Below are 24,304 nucleotides of genomic sequence, written 5' to 3'. Positions count from 1 at the left end.
TGTGGGACCCAGATTGCGACGAGAGCTTCCTGGAGTTGAAGCATCGATTGACGACAACCCCCGTCCTCACGGTACCTCAGAGTGGGGCCATATTCCAAGTGTAGTGTGACGCATCCATTTGTGGCTTGGGATGCGTGCTGATGCAAGAGGAAAGGGTGGTAGCCTATGCCTCCTATCAACTGAAGGACTACGAGAAGAACTACTACCCCACTCATGACTTGGAGTTAGCCGTTGTAGTTTTTGCTCTTAAAAATCTAGCGACACCACCTTTATAGGGAGAAGTGCGAACTCTTTACTAATCATAAGAGCATGAAGTATTTATTCACTCAAAAAGATTTGAACCTTTGTTAGCGGCGTTGGTTGGAGTTGGTCAATGACTATGATTGCACCATATCAACTATCACCTAGGAAAGGCTACGTGGTCGCAGATGCGTTGAGTAGGAATTCCTCAGGCAATCTCGCCTTTGTGCTTACTGAGCAGCTGGAACTTCTAAGGGACTTGCAGCGTCTGGATACCCCAATACTAGCTCGGAGGGGAGGGAGGAGGCTCCTTGCCCACTTCACTGCCAAACACAATCTTCCGGATAGAGGATTAAGGCAGCCCAAGGGGATGATTCCACCTTTCTCTAGATTATGCAGCGGGTGCTGAGCCCTAGGACGAGCAAATTTAGTTTGGACCTAGTTGGAGTTTTGAGGTTCAGGGAAAGATTATGTGTACCTGAGTCGAGGGGACTGCAGGAGGAAATTTTGGTGGAAGCCCATCGATCCGCTTACGCCTTACATCCAGAGGAAAACAAGAAGTACCACAGCTTGTGATGACAATTTTGGTGGCCTGGTCTAAAGAGTAGTATTGCAGAGTTTGTCGCTCAGTGTCTGACATGTGAGGTGAAGATCGAGCATCAAAGACTCGCTGGTACCCTCCAACTGTTGGCTATTCCAAAATGGAACTGGGAACACATTACTATGGATTTCTGTTACTGGGCTACCAAGGACCAGGAGGAAGAAGGATGCAATCTAGGTTATTCTAGACAAGTTAAAATCGGCACACTTCCTACTGGCCAGCATCTCCGACTCAATAGAACAGTTTGCCATTCAGTTCAGAGACGAGATATTTTGCCGGCATGGGGTTCCTGTCTCTATCACATTTGATCGGGACCCCAAGTTTATGTCTCGGTTTTGGCGCCACCTACATAAGTCCTTTGGGACCAGGTTGCAGTACAGCGGAGCTTATCACGCTCAGACTGATGGGTAGACTGAGCATGTCATTCAGACCTTAGAGGACATGCTTTGGGCCAACGCAGTGGATATTGGACTGGGGTGGGACCGTCATCTATCGTTAATTGAGTTTGCATATAGTAACAGCTATCATTCCAGTATTGGAATGCCTCCTTATGAGGCCCTTTATGGATGCAAATGTCGGACGCCAATCAGTTGGGATGAGGTAGGGGAGAGAAAAGTGGAGAATGCAATACTGGTATAAGCAACTATCGACAAGGTCTGTTTAATCCGGGAGTGCCCGTGCATTGCCTAGAGTTGACAAAAGAGCTATGCAAATCATCGATGTTGTGACCTCGAGTTTCAGGTTGGGGATAAAGTTTTTCTCAAGTGTCACCTTGGAAGGGGGTTTTCTATTTTGGGAGAAAGGGCAAACTAAGCCCTCGCTATGTAAGCCCGTTTGAGATATTGGAGTGCGTTGGGCCGGCGGTTTACCGGGTTGCCCTACCCCCTGATTTGGCCCAGATCCATGACATTTTTCACGTTTTTGTGCTGAGGGGTTACATGCACGACCCTACCCATGTTCTCTAGTATGAGCCTGTCCGCCTCTAGAAGGATTTGAGCTATGAAATCATTCAGTCAAGGACCTTGACACGAGGATGAAAACGCTGAGAACCAAGACCATACCTTTGGTCAAGGTACTTTGGACAAATCATTCAGTCAAGGAGGCCTCGTGGGAGCGTGAGGAAGAGATGAGGGCAACCTATCCTTTCATATTTGGTCGAAATTTTTTGTAAGGGTAGTAGAGATGTAACATACCTGAAAAAAAAGGGGCATGTGCCCACCCTCACATCCTCTTCCTTGGCAGGTCTTGGCCTGACAAAGGGGTGCCTTTATCAGGCCAAGGTGAGGGCAGGAGGGTAGGCCAAGCTCTCCCGCCTACACATGCCACCATCGAGCAGAGGGCCGCCGCTCCCTCCCTCCCCCCTCCTCTCTCTCTCTCTCTCTCTCTCTATTTGTTACCCCTCAAGGAGAGCTCGATGTCATCTCCTTTCCTTCCACCCTTCTCTCCCTTTCTGAACGTCGTCGTGATTGTCGTGGTGGTGGTCAGGTCGACGTAGTCCTCGTCATCGTCGGTGAGTCTTCTCGCTCCTCGTCCTTTTCTCTCCGGTGACGACACAGCGCTTCAGGCTACGCATCGTCACCACCCCTCCCTCGACAAGGCGACGGTAGTGGGCCGCCGGCCTTAGTGCTTCCCCCCACGAGTGTGGGGAGGAGAGGGGGTGGCAACTTGAGGTGGGAGGGGAGGTGGTACTTGCCCTCTCGGTTCAGACTGGGAATAACCTAGCCAAGTGCTGTAGGCAGGCGTGCCTGCCTTGAGCAGCTCCTGCCAACCCGAGCATACCTGGCTCAGGCTGGGGGAGGTCAAGCCTGTGAAAGGCAGGCGTGCTAGAGCACGCCTACTGTGGCTGGCTCGACTAGCCCCGGCAAATCTGCCCTAGCGAACCCACCTCGGGTTGGGCATGTTGTTCCCCACCCCGGTCGGGCTGGGTTAGGCTAGCTCGGGCGCTCCCCCCCTCAAGCTGGCTCAATTAGCCCCGAGCTCGTTGAGCCCGCATTGGGCTGGACTTGGTCAGCCCGGGTGCGCCCTCCTCGCACCAAAGGGGGAATGATTAGACCTTGAAGCGTCCATTGGCCCTCCTCCACCCCCATCTGGTACATGTGAGGTGAAACCGACTATCCCACGTGGCCCATGAGGTCCTCAGGCCACTCCCCAAGCTTGAGTGTTTCTGCTCCATCCGTGTGGCATCCTCGAATGCCTCATGGTCCAAAGTTGTTGGGAGAGGACGTCAATCTTGATCTCCTCGCCTAAGCTAGAGATGAATGTGCTAATTAACAACTGTTATGGACAAAGGGGTCGGCACTGGCTACTCACATACTCAAACTCCTCTTGGTAAGTGGCTATGGAGGTCTGGTGAATCAATTTGGAGAGTGTGGCATGATAGTCCTTGAAGTCGGAGGTGCCAAATCGCCTTGAGAGCCCCTTTATAACTTAGTCCACGTCCCGCATAGTTGGTAGGTGCTCATCGACTGGTACTAATGTAGGCCTACCCCTCCAAGAGAAAGCTCGCCAACAACACCTTGACGTCTTGTGTAGTGCCCTGGTACCCAAAAAACTACTTAGCTCGAGAAATCCAATCCAATTGGTTACTTCGGAATTTTGGAAAATCGAGTCGTGTGGTGCGTCTGCGGATACCATTATCACCGTCGGGGTCATACGTCATCTCCTATCTAATCATAGGGGAATGAAGGATCTGTGGAGGGTCCCTCGGGTTGGGCTAATGAGGTGGAGGGCCCCTTGGCCTTACAGTGGCCGCCGAAGGAATGGTGGTTTGCAATAGGGGCCCGTTGGTAAGTAGCCGCCGATGCTCGAGGACCCGTGGTCAGTACTGCACCTTCTCTAATTGTAGCTAGTGGTCTGAACAATCGTGCGCCCAGAGGCCACGGCAGCAATGGCTCATTGTAGCCGGCAGCAACCCAGGTGAATGTTAGCATAGGCGAGAACCCTTTCGGACTGAACAAGGGGCACGATAGATCTAGTGGTCGACCGGCTCCACTGTTGGACTCACCCTCCTCCAACCTATGACTGCCCAAGTGATGGATTCTCGCTCTTAGTAGCTGTTTAGGTGGTTAGCAATGGTCTTGCCTTCTAGAAGTTTAGATAGCGGTGCCTCTCTCATCAGCGGTGTGCTCGGCGCACTTGAGAAGGCCTCAGCCTCCGTGGTCGTAGCTGCATTGGTAGTATTTGGAAGCTCCCCGTCCGCCTGTGCCTCGACAGCGGCTCTCCTACTCGCTGTCACCTGTGTGGTGGTGGTCATGGCCGAGAAGGGAGTGGCCTCGATACCATTGTTGGGGTTGACAATGGGATGGGATATGGTTGATGATGAGCTGGGTGATCCAGCTGTCCGTTGAGCTCGGATTGGCCATCGGGTTGTAAGGGGGAGGTGATGGAAGGGGCTCGGCTGAGTAAGGTAGGTAGGTGGTTGCTGAGCGTGAGGGAGATGGAGGTGATGGTGATATGAGCTGAGGAAGATGGCAGTGCAGTTACCGAGGCGAGGTGAGCTGAAGTGTTGGGTTAACTTGGGTTGGGGTTGACATGTTCAGCTGGTGGCCTCATTAGGAGTGCTGCCAGTTTGAGAGTGAGAGAGTGAAAGGGAGAGAGAGAGAGAGAGAGAGAGAGAGAGAGAGAGAGAGAGAGAGAGAGAGAGAGAGTGAAAGGAAAGTTAGGGTAATTCTCCTTCCTTCTTAGGGTGCTCACACACCATCTTTATAGTGGCTACCCCTTGCTAGGTTACTTGCTCTCCAAGTAACCCTAGACTCAACTCAACTAGCTAGATTACTCGACTAGACAAACCAGCTCACGGGCTCACAACAGTCAATCAAGGATTTTTATAATCCAAAGCTGCCCACCTTAGGTCCACATTATAACAGTTATACGTGGGCCTCTAACTTGACTTGTTTAGCTGAACCGAGCAGGCTCGACTTCGACTAATCTACCTAAGCAACAACTCATCCACATAAACCATTACTAATATGCATAAGCAAAATACTAGAAAGTAAATACACCAAACATAGTGTCTAAAAGTAAAAGCAAGTAAAAAGCAAATGCAAGAATAAATATAAATATATAACTACCGTGGAGAAAATATGTAAATGCCCCTGACCGTTCCCTAAGCAGCAAACCGAATGTGGTTGGGCTCGCCCTCAAGGCTAAATCATATCAAAATATTGCCCAATTTCGTAATGTGATCAGTTCATAACCCTTTAATTTGGTCTGGACAATGATCTTACCTGGATTGCCTCCACTATGCGTGCTGCATCAAAGAGGTAGTATTACTAGCTTGGCTATGTTTAGAAGATTGTAGCGGCCCAATTTCTAGAAAAGTAGATCTAGATTTCAAGGAGTTGCATATGCTTCGAGGTGTGGTTATTGTCTCATTTCGTGTCAAGAGGGGGTGGCCATGTCTTGGTGGGGAAGTGGTGGAGGGCTGCAATGGAGGTGTAGAAGGAAATTTCGGGGGTGTTGGAGAGGCTATTTTCGATTATGGCTACTCCTAGGGCTAAAGCTAACTGATTCATTTGATAATGAGCAAAAGAGCTGCACACCATAATTTATAGGTGGCTATTTTACCCCCATCTGGACTGACTAATGCTAATAAGCAAACTTAAGACTAACTAGGTCTAATAAGCAAATGCAACAGACTGTAAGGTCTTAATTGAACAACTTAAAGGAAATAAGCAAATTTAAGATGGTTAGTGTGTGGTTGCTTGGGCTTGGGTCATAACACTCTACCACGATTCACCTTGTTCTCAAGGTGAATATTCTGGAAAGCGTTGCATCAGCTTTTACTCTAACTACCATGTTGGTCCTTAACTGGTCCACCAATCCACTCCATTAGGACTTGGGTGTCAAGTCGACCTCCCACCCATGTCCTTCGCTTGGCTAGAGTCCGAAGTGGAACCAGATCATGGTCTTCTATGATAGGCTTAGGAAGTCGATGCAGCAGGACCTTCTCAGCTCCAACTCACACTTGTCGAGCCAACACGTGAAATACAGGATGTATCCTCACATCATTAGGCAAGTCCAATCTATATGCTACCTCACCAATTCGCTGCATGACCTAGTATGGACCAAAGTAATTTGGCGATATGGTTGTAGTTTGACAAAGACCCAATATCCTACAGCAAAAACTCGATCCGTGTATTTGTAGTCATAAACTTGACATATCCGATTCTGAGCTCGCGTTAGATTTAGCTTCAATTTTCTGAGTTGCTCATCCTGCTCCATTAGAGCTTCTTCTACTTCTGTCTTCTCTGAACACCGTCCTGGAAGATAAGCCACAAGAGTGGGTGGTTGTCTTCCGTAAACAGCTTCAAACAGCGTGACACCAATAGCAGAATGGTGGTCAGTGTCACTCCGCCCATGGGAGGAATTCCTGCCATCTTCGTGGTTGCTCGGCAACGTAGCAACGTAGATATTGCTCGAAGCAATGATTAACTCTTTTTTGCCCATCAGTTTGAGGATAGTAGGCGGAGCTTTTCTTCAACTCTGTCCTTTGGAGATGTGCCATTTCAGTCCAGAATTTGCTGGTGAAGATAGGATCTCGGTCAGACACAATAGAGCGTGGAACCCCATGGAGATAAACTACTTCGCATATAAAAAAGCTTCTGCCACTATCTGAGCCATGTAAGGATGAATTAGCACAATGAAATGCACGTACTTGCTGAGGCGATCAACGACAACCATGATCACATATGTTCTCTTAATCGTTGGCAGGCCTTCGATGAAATCAAGTGACCTCCAGCTGGATCTGATCTGGTATGGGCAATGGCTGCAGCAAGCCAGCGGGCTTGGTTGACTCAGTCTTGACCTGTTGGCATGTATCACAAGCCTTGACATAGTTGCATTTAAGATGGAGACCTGTTGGTATGTATCACAAGTCTTGACCCATTGGCACGTATCCTTCTTCATCCCTGTCCATCTACAGTTGCGTTTAAGATGGAGATAGTTCTAATTGTACCTTCATGGCTGACTGCTAGAGAGTCATGGAAGTAGCTGATTAAATCTCTTCTATGTTCAGCATTTGTAGGCACCATAATGCGACCTTGGATCAGAATCAGGCCATCCCTCATGGTGTGGTCTGGTTCAGCCTGATTTTGCTCAATTTGAAGTTTGATCTTCTGAAGCTCTGAGTCATCATTGGTGGCAGTCCTGATTCTGTCCAAGAGAGGAAACATTAGACCAGACAAGGTTACTAGTTCAGCCGGTTCTGGTTCCCTTGATAGAGCATCTGCAGCACCATTTTCGCTGCCATTCTTGTAGTAGACCAAATCGTGTTCATACCCAAGTAAATTGGCTAACCATTTTTTGCTGTGCTGGGGTATGGCTTTGCTGTCCTAGGAGGTATGGTAGTGACCGCTGATCAGTGCGAACAATGAAACAGCGCCCAAGTAGATAAGGTCTCCATTTCTCAATTGCATGAACCACAGATAAACATCTCGCGCTCATACGTGCTGAGATGGCGCGATCTCTCCGATAGAGCCTTGATCATATATGCTATTGCTCTTCCTGCATCAAAACCTCTCCTAGACCCGGGGATGATACTCTAGGGCCTGTTTTGGTTCATATCAGCCTAGCATGCTTCTCTCACCTTGCCCTCATGGTGAAAAGTCAGAAAAAAGGTCCATGATACATCTTGAGCTCCCATGTCACCTCATTCATCTCACTCCACGTATTTGGCTTAGTACAACTATAGCATGCAAGTGTGGGCTCGAGTTGTATTCACGCCCTCGTGCCACACCACTTGTTACGGACCAACTAGAGTCGATCAGCAACAAGGGAGTGTAGGCTTCAATTTAGGTGAATGAGGGTAGATGGAGAGGGTGGAAGGAGAGATGATGGTAGTGGTGACGGTGAGGAAGACGATGGGCAATGGTGGTGATGAAGGGAAATTAATTTATTTCCACTCCTATGTTATCTTACTCTTACTCCTAAGATAACCTCAAAGCTAAAATATTTTCTAACTGCTTGGATTATAGAGGCTGGGTATAATAACTCCCACTAGGACCTGCCGAAAAGATTGACACTACTCAAATTCGGATTTGCCTTCGAGGCTTACAAGACTTAATTGGATTTGTCTTAATAGCTTACATAACTTAAGTATACTTACTTTTAAGAGCTTACATCATGAATTAATTAAAAAGATAATCTAAACTCGACCCATCAAGCCCAATGTCTCCATGATCAGAAATGGATCATATTACTCCACCACGCTTTCGGCCACCATATAATCAAGGTGAGAAGTCTAGGAAGCTGTCTCAACTTGAACTCCTGTATCGAAGCTCCCGTTGGTTTATTGGATCACTCTTCTTGTACTTGTATGATCAATCTTCCGTCTATCTGAATCCTTTTCTTGACAAGAACCCAAAGTGATATGGGCTGTGCGGCCGGATAGGGTATGTTGGGCTGTCTTGTCTGAAACTATGGCACACAAAGTTGGAAGAGCAAGTTGGTAGGCCACCTCACCTACCTATTTAATCACTTGGTATATAGCAAAGTATATATGTGCCTCCTTTTGGTTCACGATGGGTTGAACCGAGGTTTGGCGGTAGGGTTAGAGTTTTATGAAGACCCAATCTCCTACCGTGAATGTTCGATCCTAGTGTCGCCAGTTGTAGATCTGCTTTATCCGGTTTTATGGAGGTGCCAAGTCGGCCTTCAGCCATCACATTTGAGCATCCCTATTCCTAGGGTTTTTCTCGATGTCTGTGCATTTCGTCCATCTGGTAAGTGCATAGGAGGCCAAGGTAGGAGGAGCCCTCCCATAAACTGCTCCAAACGGGGTGGTGCCTATGGCCGCCTATGGTAAGAACTAAAGCCACTTCCTTGGCTACTCTTCGGCATAGCACTCGATGAGCCTTCACAAGCTCCAAAAGGAAGAAATAAAAAGAGAAGAACTAACAGTCTTTGTTTGATAAGTTTGGAATGCCACAAACAAATTCTGTAATTAGCTACACTCAAGAAGGAGAAGAAGGTGAGTGATAAGAATTGATAAATTCGCCACTAAACCAAGGTTTAGTAAGAATTTTGTAACTCTTTAAGCAAGAGAAATTCTGAACTCATTTCATGTCTATTCCACTTCCAAAACAACACTTTTCAAAGCCAAACAGATTACACTTCTGAAAAGATAATAAATGGCTAGTACACTTACTAAGTCAAAGGAACTAAAAAGACACTAAAACATGAAAGAAAAATGGAAACTTAATCCATATTCTTCTGGTCCTAAAATGGGCTGAATCATGCACAAATGTAACCCAAGTAAGTTACTCTCAGAAATGAGCAAAATGGTCCCTTTACGCTTGATCTCCTCTTCATTCTTTACGGAGTCTTCTATACCGCCTATTTTCTCTACAAAGAGTTGCTCAAGAGTAGTTTGCAAACCTTGGATTTAGAACGACTAATTGGCCAAAAACTAGGAACCAACGACCCCGACATGAGGCACATCATCTTTCCCGGGTTGATTTGGATTTGTCCTCAAATCCAAAAAGTCATCATCGTCGAAATATGGAGTTAAATCTCTCATATTGAAATTTGTAAAAAGTCAGCATTCTCATTTACCTATTCTAACACCTAGAAAGGTCCTTCAGCTCGGGGCATGAGTTTAGATTTTCTCTTACTTGTAAATCTTTCTTTCCTCAAGTGTATCCAAACTAAATCTCCTAGATCGTAGCTAACTTGCTGGAAGGACAGTTTGGTGCTCAATTCCTCTAATTGGTGGTAGCCCCTTTGGTAATTCTGCATGAAACATATCATCGAATTGTGCTGGAAGTCCTATTTCTGGTTCTGAAGAATTCAATTCTCTGTACTTCCTGTTGGCTAAGGTGTGCCAAAATTTTCTTCTTACCATTCAAGGAAATGAATAAGTATTTTTGTAGCCATCATGAATTGCCTTTCCATCATATTGCCATGGCCTCCTTCCCAAGAGAAGATGGCTTGCACTGATTGGAACAATATCACAAAAAACCTGATCCTTGTAAAACTTCCCAACTAAAACTTCTTTTGTAACTTTTACCTTGCCACTATCTTTCAACCATTGAAGTTTGTTTGGTTGAGGATGTTAGTTGTAGCTAGACCAAGTTTCTCCACCATTATGCAAGAAGCAACATTTGCACAACTGCCACCATCGATGATAAGTCCACACACCATGTTGCTAATAGTGCAATGAGTGTGAAATATATTCTCCCATTGTTCATCTTCTGCTACAGCTTGTAAATTCAAAGAACGACAAATTACAAATAATTCACCTTCATCGGGATATTCAATGGTGACTTCTTTAGGGTCTTTTTCTTCCATTTTCAAGTCAGCTTTATCCTCACTAACCACTTCGCCTTGAGTTTCCTGAATGATCATGACTCTTTTGTTGGGGCACTCGGATGCGATATCTCCCCGTGACCAAGGCACTTGAAACATTTAACATCACAGCTTCTTTTGGGAGGTCCTGCTTCGGTTAGCTTCCCTTTCTCCCTTGAAGGTTTTACTAAGGGTTTACTTGGAAACCCCTTTTCTGTTTGCTTTGAACCCCAACTATTAGAATTCTATGAAGAAGGTTGTTTACTCCCAGTGGGATGAAATGCAACAGCCCTGATTGTAACCCATTTTCTTTGTTTCTCCACCTTCGCTGCTAGTTGATGACATCTTCAAGAAACACAAAAGCTAAAGTTCAACTGTGTCTGCAATTTCTTTGTTTAATCCTCCCATGATTCTAGCAATTGTTTGCTCATGTGGTTCTTGCACTTCACACCTCATCATCAAAGTTTCAAGCTCTTTTAATATAGTCTTATACACAGATTCCACCTTGTCTAAGACTTTGCAAAGGAATATACAGGTCTTGACGATAATATTCTGGTACAAAATGCCTTTGCATTCCTCTTCATAAGTATCCAACTTCTGACCTCTTCTTCTCCATCTCTTCGCCGTTGCGCCTTTAGACTTTCCCACCACAAATTCGCATAATCAGTGAACTCAAGGGCAGCAAGTTGACATTTTTGAACCTCTGAATTTTCTTGGTATTCAAACACCTTTTCTACCCATTGCACCCACTCCAAATATTGTTCAGGAGAACTAGTGCTTTGAATAGAGGAATCTTCATCTTGATGTTGTTTCCTGGATCCCTCGGCTGGCTTCGTTGTCTTGGTGTTGCACCGTTAGCCTCTCCACCATCTGTGCCTAACGATTCATCTTCTCCACCATCTCATCGTATCCTCAGTGAAGCGCAAAGATTTGAGTTTGCTCCAAACTAGCTCCTCTCAGATTGCTGGATTGATGTTCTCCCTCTATGAGCCACGAATTTTGATAAAGAAAATCTCCAAAACAAACCAACCTAGCTCTGATACCAAAATGATGAGCATTCACAAGCTCCAAAAGGAAGAAATAAAAAGAGGACTAACAGCGTTTGTTTAATATGTTTGGAACGCCACATACAAATTCTACTAGGGTAATTAGCCACACTCAAGAAGAAGGTTAGTGATAAGAATTGATAGATTTGCCACTAAACCAAGGTTTAGACAAGAATTTCGTAACTCTTTAAGCTAGAGAAATTCTGAACTCATTTACGTCCAATCCACTTTCAAAACAAGCCTTTTCAAGGCCAAACAGATTTCACTTTCCAAAAGATAATAAATAGCCACTAAATAGTGAATATGGAATGGAGGATTAGGGATGAATGGTGAATATGGAATGGCTATGGATGGGGTAGATGAAATTTGATGGAAGGGGATATGGAAGATATGGAAGGATAGTTAAGGAAATCTAGGAAAGAATTCGAAATAGATGATGATTGAGATCTGATTTGGATCTAAATACAGTCGTACCTTCCAGGCTTACTACCGATGATCCGACCATTGGATATTTATCAAATTTGGATGAAAGATAGATCTTTGAGTCTGTTTTCCAAAATAGGGTTGTGGGATCTGGAGCAATATGTGGATTTTCAAATATCAAGGTTTTACCAAATACTCCTCTGGATCAGAACAGATCTGGTGGTGGGTATTCTCAGATAAATTCTGATTGATCTAAACATCCAAAAGATATGATATTTTGGCAGGTTGTTCCTCTAGGAGTCATGGACCAAGCGAAATCGATAGTAGGTCAATTGGTTAAGTAGATCAAGAGTTATTATGCAAACCGAAGGTCAGATGGTTGTGAGATAGACGTGAATGTGGAACCTAAGGATCAATGGGATGGTGGTTGTCCGACGGATGGGGAAGACCGTAGGACGAGGAGGAGGTGAGTGAGATGCTGTGGGCTAGATCGGAGTGCTGCGCAAGGCAGAGAAGATGAGGGAGGAGGGAGTCAGCTCTCAGGGTTGAGAGGGAACGACTAGTCGACTATGGGGGAGAGGGACATAACCATGATGAGTCAAATCCTAATCTGATAGAAGGGGTAGAAGTGGGCTCAAGCCAGAAGTTTCATAATAATTTATCTATGACCCTCAAGTAAAGATCAGCCCTTCTATTTATAGGAGAGAGATACAAGTAAACTTAGCCCATTACTCAATGTGGGACTAAACTAAAGCAAATGCAACAAGTAAATAAGGAAATAGAGTGGATAATTGTATTGAGCCCAGCCCAATGCCCTCTGAGTGGACCGATTTCGCCTAAGGCCCGGATCATATCATCTATACTGCCCATTTTCTTTACAAAGAGTTGCTCAAGAATAGTTCGGATAGCCTTGGACTTAGAACGAGTAATTGGCCCGGAACTAGGAGCCAACAACCCAACATGTGGCACATCAGCACTGAAGGTACTGCTCCCAACACTAGTTCAAGACCTCTATCTACTTATCCGTCTGTGGATGGTATGTTACAATCTGGCTTGATCTGATTCGTAATAGTTTTGGATAGATTTTTAGCCACAACAATTTGAAGGTTATTCCAAATGATTTAACTGTTGAATCCTCCTAAATATGAACATGTTGTCGCTCAACAACCGAGTTGTCCAATCGGTCAACATCTTAGGGTTTGGATGGCTAGATCTTGAGATATCGACCAACCAATGGCCCAAGGTCAGGATAAATACTACACTACCCGCGAGTGGGATAGAATATGAGGAAGAGGAAGTTGGCCCTCAAGGACAAGGGTGGTGCGATGGACAAGGGAGATTAGGGGCTAGACATGACCTTGCCTCCACATATTTATATAAGCTAACTCTAGACCGACCTTGATAGGAACTTGACTAGTGCAAGTTGAACTCAGGTTCACAATACATGTCATGACTCGACTAAAACAATTAGTCAAGTGCAACTTTAGATTGGCCAGAACTAGAGCAACTCGCAGTCAGAGATTGGCCCGAGCCACCTGCCGCTAGGGCAAGCAATGGTCTGAACCAATGGGTCATGTAATCAATGCCGCAATGGGGCTCCTTCCATGTGGTAGAAGGGACCCACATGGGGAACGAGTAATATACACTACACTACTACATAATCTAGTAGGACCCACACAGGCAAAGACAAACCATCAAGATACAACTAAAATAACTAATACATGAGTGCACTATAATCTGATATGTATTATACAAATCATTGTCTGATACAATAAAGTACAAATATAACAAACAATGATACAACTCAATTTCTATACAAATCATTATCTGTACTATCTCGCACTTATAGCTCACCTCATCATTCTAAAATATTTTTTTCATAATATCTCAAGATGCTATCATGTACCACATATCTGGGGGGTTAGAAAAGAAATAAAGAGAGTCATGAGCAAAAGGCTCAGTGAACAGACCTTACCCCGAATCAGTGATGTCAGAAAGAACATGTACTGGATAAGATGAATGACATAAAAGCATCATGCCATGAGAATGAGTATACGAATGTATCCTCAATAATATATAAATAAAAGGTAGATAGATATCATGTCATAGCTAATAAAAAATATATAATTTTCGATATATGTATAAACAAATCTCTATGTCATCCCATCATCATGACTCTCTCAAATATGACACATATAATGCATACCAACCATGACCATGACCATGCAACCACATATGATGTATATTGACCATTCGATAATCAGGTAATTAAATGATAATAAAATAATATGCATTTCTCAACGTCTCAGTTTTCAATGTCATCTTTGAATATCATCATCATACTAGACAACTATGCATAGCCAACACCTGGTACCCGGTCTCAACATCATACCCGAAGGCTCAGAGCATAATCTGCATTCGCAAATAATATCTCAATTATAACCATACCCTGCCATCCGCTAAGGGTATCAACATCCATCAAGACCGGGCACCCTTCTAGCTAATAGAAATACGTGAGGATAACTGCCCACATATGCGCTAGCGAACGGTATGTGTCGGAATGCCTGCTGCGCACACAAACTAATGACCTCGGACAAAAGACCACAGGATCGCAACTAGTCGAGTGATCAATCATCCACCAAACGCGTCCTAACCATTGCACCCACACAAGTATCCTCACGCATTCTATCAACTATCCTATCAATCAAATTTCATGCTTTCCTTCTAAATGACAAGTTATATGCATTTTATCTAGTACTATAATAAGTCATGCATATTAGGAATTTAGGTAAATAATGAGTCAAAAGAGATATAATGTGATGCAATCTCGAATCATATATCTATCACATGGATACTCATGCTAAGGATCATCTCAATGTAAAATCATAATAGTAAGACTAGTATCCTATTCTACACACAATAGTATATAATAAATTGTTAAAATTACTTAAAATGTATATATTATGAATATTAATACACAAATATAAGTAATATCTATATCTATGAGTAATAGTTCATAACCTAATTAATTATTAATTATACTAATTATAATTAATAATAATCATATTGAAGAATATATATTGTTATTAAAATAATTAATATTTAAATAATCTATTTGCATTAATTAAGAAAGAAATACGTAAATAAATAACATAAATAAAATAAAACAAAATAAATAAATAAATAACACTACCACTAGTGCTGGGCTCGGCCCATCACTACCTGTTATAGAGTTGGGCCGAGCTCAGCACTACGCAGAAAGAGAAGGAAAAGAAGCTGAGGAAGAAGAAGAAGAAGAAGAAGAAGAAGAAGAAGAAGAAAGGAAGAAGAAAGAAGAAAGAAGAAGAGAAGAGAAGAAGAAAGGAAAGGAAGGGAGGAGGAAGATCGGTGTCGGCGGGGAGGGCACCGGCTACTGGTGGCGAGCCAGCGGCAAGCCTCTCGCCGATGGCTTGGCTCTGGTGACTCGAACCCACATGCAAGAAAGAGAGAGGGCAAGAGAGAGAGAGAGAGGAAGAGAGACGAGAAAGAGAGAGGAAGAGGATAAGTAAGGAGAAGAGCTCACCTTGGTAGCAACAATGACGATGGCGGTGGTAGGCTGGCGTTAGAAAGAAGGAGAGAGAGAGAGGGGAAGAGAGAGAAAGAGAGAAAGATGGTAGGGACGTCAACGCTGTGGTTGTGGCAATGGCGGGCCCATCGTAGCTGGTTGGCCTAAGCCCGTGCCACCCAAGCATGCCACAAGGTTGGCCACATTATGGTCGGGCACGTCGTGAATGCAAATTTTTCTTCATTTTTTATTCCTTTCAAGGGATAGTTATTACAATAGGGGCTCTAGTTCGGACCATAGTGTTATGGACCAGCTAGAAATGATCTGCAACAAGGAAGTGTATGCTTTGATTAGGGTGAATGATGGTAGATGAAGAGGGTGGAAGGAGGGATGATGGTGGTGGTGATGGTGAGGAAGATGATGGGGAACGATGGCGTGAAGGGAAATTAATTTACTTCTACTCCTAGGTTATCTTACTCTTACTCCTAGAATACTTTCTCAATACTTGGATGCTTGACAAGGAGCCCAACCCCTCTATATATAGAGGCTGGTTACAAGAAGTCCTATGAGGACTAGCCCTAAAGGTTGACACAACTCGGATTAGGATTTGCCTTAAAGTCTTATGTGGCTTAATTGGACTTGCCTTTTACTTCACTTAAGTAGATTTGTCTTCAGGGCCGTCATGACTTATTTGGTAGACTTGTCATAATGGCTCACAAGACTAAACTAGACTTGCCTAAAAGGTTACATCATGAAATAATTAAAAGATAAATAGACTCGATCAATCGAGCCCAACGTCCTCACGAATTGATCCAATCAAACCTATATTACATCACATACCAGTCGATTTCCCCAAGTTCGCAGGAGGCAACCAACCAGATTGGCTCTATTGAGCAAATCAGTTTTTCACCTACCAAGGGACCCAGGAACACTAGAAGGTCTTAATAGCCTCGTTCCATTCGGAGGATGTCGCAATCAGAAGGTTCCAAGTGGCACAATGAACTCAACCGTTTTAGTCTTGGAACGAGTAAATGTCCACAATATGTACTCGATTCAGTTCGACTGAATATGAAGGCTTCCAGGCAATCTTCACTAAGATAACTCAAATAGACCATGCTTCCAGCTTATGAAGAAAAGTTTGAGAGAATTTGCAACCGCGTACCGGGTTGGTTAGACTCAACCCCTGTAAATGTATTTCGCCCACTCCTTCGATGGTATGTTTCGGTGTTTTTTAATGACATCCTCGTTTACAATCGATTGAGAGGAGCACCTACACCACCACCTATGGACAATCATGGGGATACTATAGGCTCACGGGCTAAAGGTGAAGAAAAGCAAGTTCCTTTGGGGGCAGCCATCAGATGAGTACCTCAGGCTAGCATGGTGCAATGGCCACAAACGAAGATGCCCAAGGAGCTCCAAGGCATCCTCGACTTCACCGTTTGTAACACAACCCAACCTTAAAAAAAAATTATTGCATGGCACAACGTGGCAGGCCTCTTGCCATGCAGTGGCAGAAGGGGAGGGCGCCACGCACCCCAAGCGCCGGCTGGACGAATCTGGCCGGGCCAGCTAGAGCTGTGGGCCCCGCTGCGGCCTCCCTCCCTAACGCCTCTCTCTTTTATTTCTCACTCTCTCTTTCGGTCTCTCTCTCACTTTCCTCTCTCTCTCTCTCTCTCTCTCTCTCTCTCTCTCTCTCTCTCTCTCTCTCTCTACTACCGTCGCCACTTCGCCAACTTGCCATCGCGGCCGCCACCTCCATTGATGCCAGTGAGCCTCTTTCCTGCTCCTCCTCTCTCTCTCTCTCTCCTTCCCTTTCTCTCTATCTGTCTCTAGTTCGTCGGAATAGATTCGTTGGCGAGAAGCCAGCCACTAGCTGGCCAACAGCGACCGAGCCCCTCCCTGCTAGCCCGATCCCCTCCCTTTCTTCCTCTCCTCTTCTTCTTCTTCCTTCTTTCTTCTTTTTCTTTCTTCCTTCTTCCATTCTTCTTCTCTCTTTAGCTTCTTCTTCTACTTCTGCAATAGTGCTTTTATTATCTACTTTATTTTATTTTTGTTTATTTATTTAATTAGGTATTACTTTCTTAATTAATGAAAATAAATTATTTAGACATTAATTATGTTCATAATAATATATATATTCTTCAACATGATGATTATTAATTATAATTAGTATAATTAACGATTAATTAGGTTATAACTATTATACATAGATATAGGTAATACTTATATTTATTTATTTATATTAGATTTACGTACTAATATTCATAGTATGTGCATTTTAAGTAATTTTAACAATTTATTGAATACTATTGTGTGTAGAATAAGATAATAGTCATGCTAATTAATTAATTAATTTATTATTTTGCGTAATTAAGTAAATACTATATAATTTCTGATTAATCAAAATAGACTAAGAATTACAAATTTATTATAAAATAGATCTTATCTATACTTATATCTTATTTAGAATTATTTAGCTTTTACTTTACAATTATATATGTAGAAAATTATGAATAAAAAGAAACAAACCGTTCTCCTTATGTTATAACTAGAATTTTATGATAATAATATAATTATAGAATTTGAATCGTATCTATAATAAACCTAGTTATGTAATCAAAAATAAAAGAGAAGTGAATCTAAACCTAATAAATAGTTATATTTTACTTGAATTATTTCTAATTAGATAAACAACTAACTTCATGGCACTTAATAATACATTTTCAGATCCTGAGCCCCCTTATGTGAGACTCCGTGGACCTTGTCACTAGGTCACCTTTCCTGAATAGCTGCTCGCAATGCCCTTGGTCATAAATTTACTTCATGCGATTTTGAGCTTCAGCTATGTGTGCCTGTAGCCTCCTCAAGGTTTGGTCTCGATCCATAAGTTCCAAATCAGCCTCTGTCCTCACCAATGACAGCATTGGGTTATAAGTCCTAAAAACCAGCGCCAGCCTCCCATACACTGCCTCAAACGACTTCATGTCTTTGCTACGGTGATGTGCGGTGTTATATGACCACTCTGCCCACGATAGAAAGTCTAACCAGCGCCTTGGTCTCACGTCTACAAAGCATGGGAGGTATTGCTCAATGCCCTGTTGACCACCTTGGTTTTGTCGTCTGTGGATGAAGCTGAATTAAGGTTCAGTCGAGTTCCCTGCAATCTGAAATATTTAATCTAGGATTTACTGAGGAAGATGCGGTCCTGATTGGATATAGTGGATCGAGGCAAGCCATGCAATTTTGCCACATTAAGAACAAACATTCAACTACCGATTTGGCCGGGAGAAGGGTGTGTTAAAGCTGAATAATCCGAACATATTTATTCATCTAGTCCACCACAACAAAAATTACTGAGTATCCAAGTACTAGCAGTAGACCTTTTATGAAATCCATGGATATGTCCTCCTATATGCAGTCTGACACGTGCAAAGGTTGGAGAAGTCGAGCTGACATTAATCTGTCATTCTTTGCCCGTTGACAAGTTCAGATGTACGCTCTCACGTCCCCCTTCAGTGCACCTTTGTGACATAAGCTTGTACGTCCTCAAGATGCCTTCATTGCCCATCTCTAGAGTAGCATTGAAGTGCTCTAGTAATTTGGACTGCAACTCGTCACCCACGGGAACCCCTATGCATCCGGCTCGTTTCTCTAACTCAGTGTGACTCGCTGGATAATTCTCAGTTTCTGGATCTGCAGCACTTGCATTTCTGAGCTCATCAAGGAAGGGAAATGTGGGCACTAATAAAGTCATAAATTCTGCCACGTTGGGTCAGCGGGATAGGCATTTATTTGCCGCTTGGCTTTTTAGTTCCTTTTTGTATTCCATCTGATAGTCATAGCCCAGAAGTTCACTCACCAATCAATGCTGTGCCAGGGTATGTATCCGCTGTTCCATGAAGTATGGAAGACTTCTTTGATCGATTTAAATCACAATCTGGCGCCCGATCAAATACTGTCTCTACCTTGTGACTACATTAAATATAGCAAGCATTTTCCTCTCATAAGTTTGGCATTTGCTGCAAGACCCAAGGCTTTGCTCAAGAATACTATAGCTCTGCCCTCTTGCATTAGTACCGCACCAATGCCCACTCCCAATGCATCGCATTCAACCACAAAGCCTTTAGAAAAGTTTGGCAGGGCCAAAAACGGGTGCTGATGTCATAGCAGATTTCAGATTTTTGAATGCTTGCTTCTTTGGTCCACTCAAATGCATCATTCCTCAATAAGGCAGTAAGTGGAGCAGCAATCTTCCGATACCCAGCGGTGAATCAATGGTAGTAACTAGTTAGCCCAAGAAACGGTAAAGTGCTCATACCATCTTTTTGGTTGCAGCCACTCGAGCATTAATACTATTTGGACTTCACCGATGTCATCTCGAGCATGGATACACTTTATGAGTGTCCTTTCTTATTGTTTTAGTGTTTATTTCAGAGAAAAATAAGTTTTCTGTAGGTTGCGTTCGAACGTGGTTGTGAACACCTGCATCAGGTTCACAAAACTAGAGAACATTAAATGTGCTTTCAAATGCCTGCATCAGGTTTGCATCAACAGAGAACGTTTTTTGTACGTTCGAACGCGATCTGTGAAAATCCACTGTTTCTAGGGTTAATAATTGTTAGTTTTGAATTGTTTGGTTAGCCTTTTACGGTGTGGATGGCAACGAAAGAGGCATTATTGAATGAATTGAGTTCTTGCCCTAGTCTTCTTCTCCTTCTCTCTCGTTCCCTCATTCCACGACTCTACCGCTTCTAGCCTCCCTCGACCAGCCCACTCTTACCCCTTCTTCAAATCTCTCTTGACTTGCCCTAACCCTTTCATCATCCATAATCCCACCATCACCACCTTACTCACCGGTGCCACCCCATTATCGCTAACCTACCACCTACATAATCCACATAGGATCTCGTGCCTCTATCCACGGACTCCCTAATGTTCGTTTACTTATATGACGATATCTCCAGATCCTGCCATTCAATTTTCCTGAATTTAGATTCGTTAGAAAGCTCTTTTCTACGGCTACAACATTTCAATATTTCACATTGATTCGACGGCTATAACTTCCGGAATCCTCTTTCAAATTTCCATGCCAGATTCTGTCCAGATTTGAAAACAGGATATATCAAACCTTAGCTTAAGGGGAGATTGTATCAAGCATGCATGCAATTTGACTTTGGTCAGCCGGCACCCCTTTGGCTGAAATAATTTGGATGTGACAAGAGTCTTGTGGTCTTCCCCATAGGCACTTTGACATCTTCACTTTGAGGTGATTAAATTTTAGCAAATTCAGCACTTCGTGAAGATGATGTGATTTTTCTCGGTCTTGCTATACACCAAAATATCATAAAAAAAAAAATACTAGCACGTACCGACGCGGCAGAGGTCTGAAAATATGATTCATACGACCTTGAGAAGGTGGAGCATTTATAAGGCCGAACAGCATCAGTCGGAACTCATAGTGGTAGTTTGTAGTCAGGAATGGCTTTCTACACATGTCCACCGGGTGAGCTCTGATTTTGTGACAGCCGGCTTTGAGATTGAGTTTGCTGAACATAGTAGCCCCGCATGCATGCCACAACGCACGTTTGAGACACGTGTTCTCCAGTTTTTTTTATAATTTTTCTCAAGGATGTTACAATATCACCAGAAAAAATTAACTCTCCTACAGGCGACTACATACATACACCACATATTAAAATCTCCTCAAAATAGGATCAAACTGCAATTCCACAATTGGTGATTATAATGCACACCCTAGCTTGGGATACTACACCACCAATCCTTAGAATTAACTTTAAATATTAGATCCAACTTGAACTCTGCTAATGAAGCATACCTTATAATTCACTAGGGATAAAATCTAAGGATTTAGACTACCAAACCAACTAGACACCACAAGGAATCGCAGTCACTCTGTATCAACCAAAATTAAAGATCATCAAACTCATTATGACAAGATCAACCATTTCCGTCTTTGGATGATTTGCGTCCACCCTATGTACTTGGTTCGGTCTGACTGAGTATGAAGACTTCCAAGCAATCTTGACTAAGTTAACTCAATGGACCAAAGGCTGAGCTTATCAAGAAGAGTTTGAGAGAATTTGCAATCGTGTACTAGGTTGGTTAGACTCAGCCCTCTGTAGCACCTTCATCAATGGACTGAGGTCTGACATACAAGGGACGGTCAATCACATGAAGCCTAGGACATTATTGGAGGCCTTTTCGACATCGACCATGATAGAAAAGGTCAAGGAGCTACGAAGAAGTTCCAAGGTGCCACGGAGCCCTGCGGACTGGAGAGGATCTTGGATGGCTCCATCGAGCAGTGCTGGATTTGGTCCCCCCAATGGTCGCAAGGGGGGAAGCCACCTAGTGCTCCTCTCACTGACTTCCAAGGGCAATGGAAGAGCTTCTCTCAACGGCTAACCCCCGGTAGAAATTGAGGATAGGAGGGCCATGTGCTTCTACTACAACGAGAAGTTTGCTTCAAGCTACATGTGTGGAAAACAATCTGCGATGATCATGCTCCTCGGACGAGACGAAGAGGGCAAAATGGAACCGTGGGGTGATAAAGATTAGGTAGTGGATATGGAATCCGGGGACTACAAGGAGAGGGTTCAATCAAGAAGCATCGAGTCGAGATACTAATCAATAATTTCATGGATGAGAAGTTGGCGTGACAAATTGGGTTGGGAGTGACTCTAACCATCAGATTTGAGGTAGCAATTAGAGATGGCATAGTCTTGCGGAATGATAGTAAGGTGCGATGGAGTTGAGGTGCAGATCCAAAATGAGATGTTCCGATTGGACCTGCAACTGTTGGCACTTAAGGGGCCCGACTTAGTCCCAGGAGTTCATTGGCTTTCAGGCATAGGCCCAATCTGAGTTGATTTCGGCATGATGCGGATGGACTTCGAGTACAAGGGGAGACCAATTCGACTCGAAGGGTTGCGGCTAAAACCCTAGGGCTAGCCTTCAAGCCCTAACTGGGTTACCATAAGGATAGCTGCCATGGCTTATTCATGCGGTTGGTCTCATTTCTCCAAGGGTTTTATTAGTCTTTGAAGAGCCGCATGGAGTACTGCCCATATGAGACCTTGATCATTGGATCGAGATCACACCAGGAACCAGACCAGCGAACTTGAGGCCTTACAAATATCTACACTCCCTAAAGGATAAGATCACATGGCTGGTACGAGAGATGTTGGACCAAGGCATCATCTGACTAAGCCATAGCGCCTACTCTTTGCCAGTGCCGTTGGTGCAGAAGGACAACTCGTTTATGATTCTACATGGATTACTGTAGCGGCCCAATTTCTAGAAAAGCAGATCTAGATTTGAAGGAGCTGTAGATGCTTCTAGGTGTGGTAGTTCTCTCATTTGGGGTTGAGAGAGAGTGGCCACAACCTAGTGGAGTGGTCAAGGAGGGCTGCAATGGACGTGTAGAGGGAAATTTCAGAGGTGTTGGAGGAGGCTATTAAATTATGGCTACTCCTAGGGCTAAAACTAGCTGATTCATTTCATAATGAGCAAAAGAGTTGTACACCACAATTTATAGGTGGCTAACTCCTAATTAGGTTGTTTAACCCTCATCTGGACTGACACTGATGCTAATAATAAGCAAACTTAGACCAAGTAGGTCTAATAAGCAAATGCAAGAAACCATAAGGTCTTAATTTAACAACTTAAAGAAAATAAGCAAATCTAATATGGATATTGTGTGAGTCCAATAGTAGATGAAGTGATTTTGCTTGGCTAGGCTAGATCAGCTTGGGCTTGGGTCATAACAATTACTGAGCACTAAATGCCATCACCATCAAGGATCGGTATCCGATACTGGTTATCGAGGAATTATTGGATGAGTTTGCCAATGCCACCATCTTCACCAAGCTAGATTTGTGGGCCGGCTATCACGAAATCAGGGTTCACAAGACATCCCTTTCAAACCCATGATTGTTATTGACTTCCTTGTAATGCCCTTTGGCCTGACCAATGCCTCGGCAACTTTCAAGGGCTGATGACCAATGTATTTCACCCACTCCTTCGACGGTATGTTTTGGTGTTTTTTTGATGACATCCTTTTTTACAGCCGATCAAGAAAGGTGCACCTACACTACCTACGGATGGTAATGGAGATATTAAAAGTGTACGGGCTAAAGGTGAAGAAAAGCAAGTGCCTTTGGTGGTAGGCACGAGTTGAGTATTTAGGGCACCTCATCTCTTCTACAGGTGTGGAGGCCGATATCGCGAAGGTGGCTAGCATGGTGCGTCAACCACAATCGAAGATGCCCAAGGAGAAATAGGCATTGAAGAACTCAAGCAAGCCTTGATCGAGGTGCCTGTGTTAGCCCTACCAGATTTTGCTAAGACTTTTGTTGTTGAGTTTGACGCATCTCGGTTCGGGATCGGCACAATTTTGATGCAGGAAGGGAGACCCATAGGCTACATCAGCAAGGCCCTCTCGCAAAAGGCGTGCCAATTGTTGACATACGAGCGAGAGATGTTAGCCATGGTCTACACTGTTATCAAGTGACGCATGCCGATCGGAAGGTGGTTCATAGTGCCTACCGATCAAAGAAGTCTGTCCTACTTATGCGGGCAAAGGATCCACACTCCAACACAACAACGGTGGCTTTCCAAGTTGCTCAGGTATGACTAACTTGGTTTACAGGGTTTGGAGTTTACAGGGTTTGGAGAATGGCGCAGCCGATGCACTCTCACACTAACCTGATGCGGCCGAGGTAGCCACCCTATCGATTCCAACCCTCTGCTTGTTGGATCGGATCAGGGAAGCCACCTTGAAGGACCATGCCGAGTGGAACTTGCAGCTCAAGTGACTCAAAACCCATCAAATCAGATCAGGTATAGCATGAGAGATGGACTCGTGCTCTAAGGGGACTAGATCCTAACCCAAACTAATGCAGACTTGTGAACTGCTTCGATTAGCCACTTCTTCGACTCACCCCTCATAGGCGACCAAGTCATATTTCTGACCCACAAGTGACTAGGCTTCAATTGCTGGTGGACCAGCATTAAGAAAGATGTACGCAGGTGCATTTCCAAATTCGACTTGACTAGCTGCCTTCTCCAACCCCTTCTCGTGCCCCAGCGAATTTGGAAAGATATTTCAATGGACTTCACTGAAGCCTTACCAACCGTCCA

At 43.9% G+C, this 24,304-nt stretch overlaps 1 pseudogene; it reads right to left on the bottom strand.

Moving 5' to 3' along the window:
• Window positions 1-9,000: 9,000 nt before the first annotated feature.
• Window positions 9,001-12,222, bottom strand: LOC140759162 (uncharacterized; annotated as a pseudogene).
• Window positions 12,223-24,304: the final 12,082 nt, after the last annotated feature.

The sequence above is a fragment of the Typha angustifolia genome, chromosome 4 (assembly GCF_048772165.1).
Source record: "Typha angustifolia cultivar Huaian chromosome 4, ASM4877216v1, whole genome shotgun sequence".
Taxonomy (NCBI): domain Eukaryota; kingdom Viridiplantae; phylum Streptophyta; class Magnoliopsida; order Poales; family Typhaceae; genus Typha; species Typha angustifolia.
Note: the sequence above shows the minus strand (reverse complement) of the source record. Positions and strands in the feature narration are given on the sequence as shown.